The 9,587-nt window shown below is 44.2% G+C and overlaps 1 pseudogene; it reads left to right on the top strand.

The window, feature by feature from the left end:
• Window positions 1-1,173: 1,173 nt before the first annotated feature.
• LOC115872047 lies at window positions 1,174-1,267 on the top strand (annotated as a pseudogene).
• Window positions 1,268-9,587: the final 8,320 nt, after the last annotated feature.

Raw genomic sequence — 9,587 nt, 5'->3', positions numbered from 1 at the left:
GGGTGTCGTAAGAATGATGAAGTCAACATATGTACTAAAGTGCTGGACACAGATGACATATGTACAGATTGTGATGAGTTGTATGAGCCCCTAATAAAATGATTATTTTTTAAAAAAGCGGTCAAGATGTTCATAAAAATATTCCTATGCATCCATCTTTTGAAACCATTTGATTCGACTGAGCCCTGACAGAGTCTAAATAAGACTGGCTTGACAAGAAGAACTTTGATGGACTGTCAACCCGGCAGGCTGGTTGTATGTTCAGCGTGTTCCTGTCAGAGTTGATGGGCCACCGGATGACTTTCCCCCACCACCAGCAGAATGACGCCAGGTGCTGTGAGGCATGATTGATCCACTGCCAGTTAATCTACTGCCGTTAATCATCAGCGTATATAGGTGAACATCTCAGAAAAGACTCTTTCACAACAACCGGTGAAAAAAAAACCCACCTCATCTCCTGCCACACTTAGCCAGCAGGTTCACAAGCATTTAAATTAGTCACATCTTAACAGTTCTTGAGATTTTTTGCAGCTGAGCTCATGCTTGGTGTTTTGAAATATTAAACAAATAAAATGTACAAGCAGTACAATAGTTTCTGAATCAACCTTGAAGTTTAAGTTGAGAGTGATATGAAGCCCAAATGCCTTCACCAGGGCCCATCAGAAAAATATCAAACACAAGAGTTTGAAACAGTGTGCCTTCAGAGAACTCCCCTGCATCCTCCCTAGACAGTTTTGCCCTCTCCAAGTTTCCACATCCAAACCCATGTATGTCCTCCCACTGCCTCTCATGGATGTGGTTCCTGCCCGTCCATGCCGAATCTTTGTCCTTCCCTCCCCCTTGCCTTGGGATTTCTGGCTAAAAGTGGGTCCCAGCACTTTTACTCCTGGCGGCTGGCCATGCCAAGATGCTGGAGGGTGTGCGTGTCCCAGGCTTGCTCGTTCCCCAAGGACTGATGTTCCTGAACGCTTCTTTTAAAAAAGAAGATCGTTATTCTCTTAATAAGAGTTCCCGAGACATTTCTGCTGAATAAATTCTGTCTTACTTGGACAGTCTAAAAGTAGTCTACTTTGTACAGTAACACATTAATGAGAGTAAGCTTTGTGCGGTTCCTGAGTGGCTATCTTAGACTGGCTTCTCCAGGGAAGCAAAGAAAGCAAAAGAAGAAGAAATGTGTTCACTTCAGCAGCACGCATACTAAAATTGGAAGGATACAGAGAGGATTAGCATGGCCCTTGCGCAAATTCGTGAACCAGTCCACCTCTTTATTAGAAAAGAAAACCAACGAAGCGTTTTTGTTTGGGTGGTCTTCAGGAAAGACGATGTTTTTGGGAGGGCAATCCCAGGCAATAACTCCCAGTCCGTGAAGACGAAAGCCTGCCGAATGATCAAGATTCAGAAATCCATTTTACACCAAGGCGCATTCACATCCATGACAAACAGTGGACATTTACAAAGCTTAGCGAAACCAGCGGGGCCCAGAAGGCAGGTGGTACCATTGGAGTTCGGATGGTGGGAGAGAGGCAGCAATGAAGTGGAGGCTTTGATGCATGTGGCATTCAGGTGGCAGAAAAAGAAGCACCTGGAGAAATAAGACAAGGGCTAAACATATACTTTTGGAAATTGTCTCCATAGGAGAGAAGAGCTGAAGACGTACACACTTGTTTACTAGTATTCACAGCGCATGCTCCTCTCAGAGTGCTCCGTGGAAAAGGAGGTCGACATGTAAATCACTGATAGCCACATCCAAAGGTATGTTTAACACGCTACCTTCCAATAGGCATATCCCCTGTTGCCATAATTCTCGTCTCCGCCACCATCTCTGACCTGGGTATTGCAACAGCCTCCTAACTGGGCTCCCTGCCCCGTCCTTCCTCCTCACACACTGCTCAACCCAGCAGGCAGAGGCGTTCTCTTAAAACCTTCCTCTGCCCTCCCGTGTGGAAAACTCTCCAAACTCTGAAGACAGGCGAAGCCTCTCTGTGACTTGCAAGCCCTCACAGGATTTGACACGCACTACTTCTCTGACCGCATTCCTACTGCTCTCTCCCTCAATCATTCTTCTGTGGCCACACCAGCCTCCTTGCTGCCCCTCCTCCAGCTCTCTGGTGCAGCCCCTGCCTCAGGGCCTTTGCACTTGCTCTTCTTTCTACAGAGGACTCTCTTCTCTCCTCCAGCTGCTCACTTCTGGAGGTCTTCACTCGAACGTCATCTTCCCAATGACAGCTTCCCAGACCAGCACTCCCGTACTCCCATTCCCTATGTTACTACTTTCCCTCTGACTCCTAACTTTCTACTCATATTCTATTTTTCTTCATAGCCTTTATTATCATCATCATCTAAATACCTCATTTTCATTTATTTACTTACTTATTTACCTACCTACCTGCGTCTCTCCTCTAGATCATGTGCTTCATGAACACACAGATTTTAAAAATTATTTTAATATCTGATATATTGACATATATTTTGTGTGCCATACAATTCAGCGTTTTAAGTATATTTTTAAACTAATTGTGCAATAATCACCACCACAATCAATTTTAGATAACTTCTTCATTCTTGTATCCATGATTAGTCATTCGCTCCCCATCTTCCTCCAACCTCACGTGTTACAACCCTAAGGATATATTAATCTAGCTAAGGTCTCCATAGATTTACCTGTCTTGGATTTCATATAAAGAAAATTATACTTTAAAAACAGCAATAAAATAAAACACGGAAAAACCTTAAGCTAAAAGAAAGCAAGAAATAGTAAAAACCAGAACAAGTTATATGTGAGTCAAAAGGAAAATAAAGAGCGAGATGTGAATTTTAACTGATGATATATGTAGTAATCTATTTTCCAATACACACTTTCTGAAGACAAGAATATTCACATCCCTGGTCAGTGGTCTGAGGGAGTTTAGTGAGGCTTAATTCACTTGGGGACTCTGAATGGATTTTGGGTTTTCACTGTCACTCATGGCTTTCAACAAGCCAGGCACTCAGAATTTAAACTCTAATACAGTTCCTTCCTCAGGTTTTGGGTGTTATTATTTATAATCTTCGGATCACACAGGCAAGTGTGCTCCTTTCCTTGTGGGGTTAGCTGGCATCTCACTTAAATGATTTCTTGTTTTAAGACAAGCCTTTAAGAGCTCACACACTATTCTTTCTGATAGCCAGATATCATCTGATTCCTTCAACACACCTTGCTGTAGCACCCATATCTTCAGTGATCATGCCATTGAGAGCAAGTATCAAGCAGGGCCAAAGCATAGGATTAAAGTGCTCTTGACCTAAGCCATGATCTTTTCCATTGCCTCATATCAATGTGAACGCTGTACATGATTTTGGTGAAGAGTATTGACTATACCATGGACTGCCAAAAAAGCCAACAAATCTGTCTTGAAAAAGTACAACCTGAATGAACCTTAAAGTGAGGATGGCAGAACATACTTCATACATGTTACCAAGAGGGACTAGTTCCTGGAGAAGGATATTCTGTGTGTTAAAGTGGAGGTTCTGGGGGGAAAATGGGCCACTTTTTGCCACCACCACCACCAGCAAGATGTATTGACACAGTGGCTGCTGGACCAGAGCATGTTTTGTTCTGTTGTACATAGTGTCACTATGAGTCAGAATCAATTTGATACCACTGAACAATAATAACTATGCTAGTGAAATTGCCTACATGTGTAACATCCCCACTATATTGAAAGTTCTTAGAAGGTAGGGTTCATGTCTTGATGGCTTTTGAACCTTAAGCATTTGACCTGGAACATGGCAGATAGTAACTGCTTGCTGGCAGTTACATAAGTGGGTGCCAACTTGAGACTGTTAAGAGTGAAGGGATGGAGTTTAGCCTGTCAGTCAGGTCGCAGCTGCCAACCTCATTTGGAGGCGCTAAGGATATAAAGAGCTCACTGGCAGCGAGACACACACTCATTCCCTGCGAGACATTCTCGCTGACAAGACACATGGAACTACACTAGAACCCTGGAGCTGGAGGAGCCACGTGGAGACGCATGTCAGTGTTGAGATGTTTCCACTGCCACCGGATCCACAAGACTTTCCACCCACCGGCCTGTGATCTTCCTGCATTTGGTGTCATTGCATGTGTTTTGTGAGTCTGAAGAGGAATTTATAGATTGGTATTGGATATATGGGCTAACACTGGACTTATGAACTTGATCGGTATTGGGCTGGGATGTTTTCTCAATATACAATTGCTTTTTTATATTAAAATAAAAAGCCTTCTTTCTTATACACATATGAGTGTCTATGAATTTGTTTCTCTAGTCAACCCAGACTAACACACTGCTCAAGAGATATTAGATAGATTATTGTTTTTTTTGAGGAAGGTTTAGTTATCAGGGCCAGGTACAGCCCGGACAAAGATCATTCCTTTCACTGTTTGGACATTTATTATTCTGCATGTCTTATTGCGCAGATCCTTAAGGTTTGGGATAACTGGACTTGATAAGAGGGTCATGACTGTACTTTGTTAACAGAACACTTGTGGAGCCAATGTCTTGGGGGAAACTTTTTATTGCATATAAGAACTGAACGCAGGCCAGGGGTGGGAGGCAGCGCAGCCTCACGACAGGTTAGAACCAAGAGTCAGGAAGACTGGAAGTATGTTTTATTTCTCACATCTGTCTTCTCTGTGTAAAGTCAGTTTTCTCTTCCTCTCTCTTTATGCAAATAAGTGTCCATGGCCTCTGGGAGCAAACTAAAATCTAAACCCACAGCTTCATAGATCCAACCCACAGCTTCAAGCAGACAGCCTCATCTTTCTCCTGCAGAGTGGCAGGTGGGCTTGACCCACCAACCTTACAGTTAGCAGCCTATTGCTTACTCGACATATCACCAGGACTCAAGGTGCCTCAGGGCATACATGCATACCACTACCACCACCACTGTCAACAGAACTGCTGGTGCCAACTGTGCAACATTCATTTTTTCTGTTGGAGAAACACGGTGCTCTGTTGGAGGCCAGGCTGAGATGAGCAATTCTGTTTCAGTTGCAAACTCCCAGCTCAGGCCAAGGGCCCACTCTTTACTCACTATTTGATGTGATAACAGAGATGGGATTGGCTTTGTGATGACAGTCATTTCTCTGGACTGGAGAGATCCAGCTTTTGAGGGGCAGCTTTTATGTCCCATAGGGTCTGCTAGGCTGGAGGCTCAGTTTCTTCCTTGAAGGGAGAAGCATCCTTGGCAAACGAGTCTCCCCCCACCTGGCACATCTCTAGGGCACAGAGAACCCTGCTGATTGACCTCTGCTAGGGGAGTACATGTAGGGATGCTTGCCAGTATATCCTCAATGCTTGACCAGAGCACCTTATCACTTCTAAAGAAAAAAAGATGCATCAGACATCTAACATCCATTGCCGTGGCGAAACTCGGACACACGGCATGGATCCAAACGGAACTGTGCTTCACAGGGTGTTTCTGGCTTGTTCGGAAGAAAATCACAGGGCATTCTTGGAACTGGATAGAACAGCCTTTGACGGGCAGCTTTTGTCCCACGTGTATCTGCTAGTTAAACCGACATCCTCCTAGGTTGGGGGCTCAGAGACTGCCTTCCTGGAAGGGTGAAACAGGCTCATCCATCTCTAGGGCACAGAGAACCGTGCTGATTGACCTCTGCGTTCCCAGGTGACCAGAGGTGCCCAGGATAACGCAGCAGAATGCCCCCCACCCCCACCCCCACCCCTGAGGAAATAGCGACATAAATTCAGTGGAGTCACTCGGCTCTAGAAACCCTGTGATTCTCTCATTTTAACGATACTCCGAAGCACGAGGCAGCACAAGAGACCTAGTGGCGATTCAGAAGCTGCCAAGGGAGCAGCTGGTGGGGCTCCCAGCGGGCTGAGCCGGTCCCAGTCGGAGGGCGGAGGCGGCGGAGGGGGAAGGGCACAGTGCGCGGGCGGATATGGCAGTGGCCCTCCTCACTGCAGTCTGCTTCGCTCCGCTTATTAGCCTGGCACCGGGATTGAAACATGTACGTCTGCATCTATTTCTGGCTTTTAAATGTGTGAAGGAAACACATCACTTTATTATTTTATTTTTGTAAAATTAAAGACAGAGACAGATGCCCAGAGAACATATGCATTGTATAAGAACTTCCTGTTCTTTGGTGACAAAAATCAAGGACAAGTAGGTCACCTCCTCTGAGTTTTCTGGAAGAAAACTCATGACAAGGAAAAGACTAGGGCCAGCACCGATGATGATTACTGGCGTTGAGAAGCATAGAAGCAGGGATGATGTAGATTTTTTTGTTTTGTTTTCAAAGAAAAAAAAATGAAGTAGGTGTTGATGTAATTATTTAAAGTGTTGTTATGGGTCAAATGTCCCAAATACTGCAGATATAAATAACCTTTCTAAAGTTAGCCAAGAAACATGCGAATGCTTTTGTAGACATTATCTGACCAGAGGTATTTGGGTGCTTTTAAAGCATAATAACCTTTTGTGAATGGTCGGAGTCAGTTCAGAAAGATAGAAAGGCGGGTCCCAAGTATATTCCTGGAAGGGGTTGTTGGGATTAATGTAATGTTGTTGTTGTTAGGTGCCGTTCATTCGGTTTAACTCATGGAGACCCCTCTCGACCACAGAACGAAACTGCTCCGTGCTGTGCTTCCTCCCGATCCTTGTGGGCAAGCCCACCATTGCAGCCACTGGGTCAACCCATCTTGTTCAGGGTCCTCCTCTTTTTCGCTGCCCCTCCTCCTTGCCAAGTCTGATGCCCCTGTCCAGGGGCCAGTCTCTCCTGATAATACGTCCAGAGTACGGGAGGCAAAGTCTTTCTTGCCATCACCACTTCCAAGGAGCATCCTGGCTGCGCTTCTTCCGAGCCGGATCTGTGTGCTCTTTCGGCGGTCCGCGGCACTTTCAGTATTCTTCGCCAGGACCGGAACTCAAATGAACCGATTCTTCCTCAGTCTTCCTAATCCAGTGTCCACATTTCACATGCATTGGCGGTGAGTGGAAATACCATGTCTTGTGCCAGGCATACCGTGGTCCTCAAAGTAATATTCTTGCTCGTCAACACTTGAAAAGAGGTCTTGTGCTGTCGATTTTACCCACTGCGATGTGTCATTTGATCTCTTGACTGCTGCTGCTCCCATGAGCATTGATTGTGGATCTGTGGGAGACAACATCCTTGACAACTTCAATCTTTATTTTTTTAATTTAATCTAATTTATTTTTTGACAACTTCGATCTTTTCTCCATTTATCATAATGTTACCTTTTGGTCCAGTTGTGAGGATTTTTGTTTTCTTTATATTAAGTTGTCATTCATAGTGAAGGCTGTAATCCTCATTGTAGACATTCATCTGTCCAAACAGTCCTTTTGAGCACATGCTACGTGCTAGACACAGTGCTGAGCTTGTTATTGTTGGGTGCCGTTTACTGTGCTCTGACTCAGAGACACTAATGTATCACAGAAACAAACACCACACCATCCACTTCTGCGTCATCCTCACAACTGCTCCTGTGTTTGTGCCCACTGCGGCAGCCATGGTGTCGACCCATCTCATTTGAGGAATACACCGATAAGGCACGATGGATGTGGTCCCTCCCACCATGCCCCTGACAAGCTTTGAGGCTAGCAGGGAGAGAATCATCGCAAAGCCAACTTTTACAATAAGGAAACCGAGCCCAAGACAAGTGATATAAGTCAAATGGGCCATGTCCTCGGTCTCACTGCTTCTTCCTTACAGACCCTTTAAAACTCTCAAATTGTATGGCTTGAAAGAAATCTCAGTATCAATCCATTTCAAACCACTTTGTAAAGCTTTACATAGTTCTATATTTTTTTCTGGAAATGAAACAAAAAATCAAATTAAAAAGAAAAACATTCAAAGGCCTAGTTTTGATGATCTAATCCAGTTTTGTTGTGGTTGTTGAGGAAGCACTAGCCATGTGAGCTACATCACCGTCATCTTGTGTGACAGTGACCATCTGTTTCGGGGATGGCAGACACACGGAACATCCAAAATAAAGGGGACTGGAAACCCTCACTGGTTAGGTTATCCAACCCCGAAGATGCCGCTTGGTCAGAGGAGATGAGGCTTTATTAGGTGGATTGCAGGAATACCTGGGCTTTAGGTGTCTCTGGATAGCCCCTCCTCCCTTAGCTTATCTGACCTGCGGTTGGACTGCGTGGTTAGCACAATGCCTGCCACCCACCAGGGTGCTGTGACAATTGCTAAAGTAAATGCTATCAAGCTTTCTGAGCATTTCAAAAGCAGGGTGCTGTATAACTACCCCAAATCATTATACACCCACAGGTACAGATTTTCCTTTTTTCTTTTCTTAACATACTTTTAATATGATAATATAAAAGGGCATTCCTCAGGGTACATTTAAATGTCTATGTTTCATTTCACTTGTTATTCACTCCAACTTTTAACTTGATTACTATTTTCAGGGTATTAACCTGGCACTAAAGGGAACCTATCATCAATTTAATAATTACATGTCATCGTGTTTGAGAAAGAGAAATATTGTGGTCTCTAGAGGCCTCTGTCAATCCGTTACTAAAATGGAATTGGTCAGGATTTCCTGGTAGAATTTAGATCATTTGGCCATGGAAGCAGGTGTGAAACACATGTTCTGGAATCTGTTTGGCTGGATGACTTGAATCAAAATCTCAAACAGTTTTAAATGAAAAACATGCAAATAAGCAATGCAAACACCTGACTGCATTAAATCAGCCAGGAATGGCAGTGACCGACACCATCATAGATTCATTTTTATAGAGCTCTGTCATGTTTATCCTTTCTTCTTTCCTTTTAAACAACGGCTTTTTGAGATGTAATTCATATACCAAAGGAAAGGAGTCTAGGATACAGGAAAAGTCACAAGACTACATTTCTGGGTCTCTCGGGGAATGTCGTTGTTTCTCATAAAGAACCCTGGATCACTCTGCAACAGGTTTGTAGGGCTGTATGTCGGCCTGGCTGAAGCACTGGTGACATAGTGGGCTATGTGTTGGACTGATAACCACGAGGTCAGCAGATTAAAACCATTAGCTTCTCTGAGGGAGAGAGGTGAGGGTTTATACTCTCGTTAAGATTTACAGTCTCAGAAACCACAGGCATAGTTCTACTCTGTCTCATAGGGTTCCTGTAACTCAGAATTGACTCAGTGGCATGGAAATTCTGGCCTGGAGACCCCAAGACCTGCTAAAAATTAAAGGTATAGACTAAAGAATTGAGAGACGAAGGGAGGCGAGTCTTGACTTATAACATGGCTGTTACTAAGCAAGCAAGCACTGAAAAATGTCAATGGGCAGGGTGATTTCTCTAAGAAATCAGTGCAATGAGATATTGCACTGAAAAGTTGTGACCAGAGTGGAGACTCTGCTAGTTGTAGGCTCCTGAGCTAGCTCTGTGATGAGACAGCAGGTTCTCCCAAGTCATGGATGTGCCCCACTCCCTACAGTCCCAAGAGAGTGATTTTCCAATGAATTCCTCAACAAGACCATTTAAATTCTGACATACTTAAAGTCTTGAAAGTAAACAAGCGGCCATCTAGCCCAGAAGCAACAAAGCCCACATGGAAGCAGCACACCAACATGTGTGATCATGAAGG

Source organism: Echinops telfairi, unplaced genomic scaffold (genome assembly GCF_000313985.2).
Source record: "Echinops telfairi isolate 266 unplaced genomic scaffold, ASM31398v2 ScPeMD7_3;HRSCAF=10, whole genome shotgun sequence".
In the NCBI taxonomy this organism is placed as follows: Eukaryota; Metazoa; Chordata; class Mammalia; order Afrosoricida; family Tenrecidae; genus Echinops; species Echinops telfairi.
The sequence above is the reverse complement of the archived record's forward strand: the minus strand, read 5'-3'. Positions and strand labels throughout refer to the sequence as shown.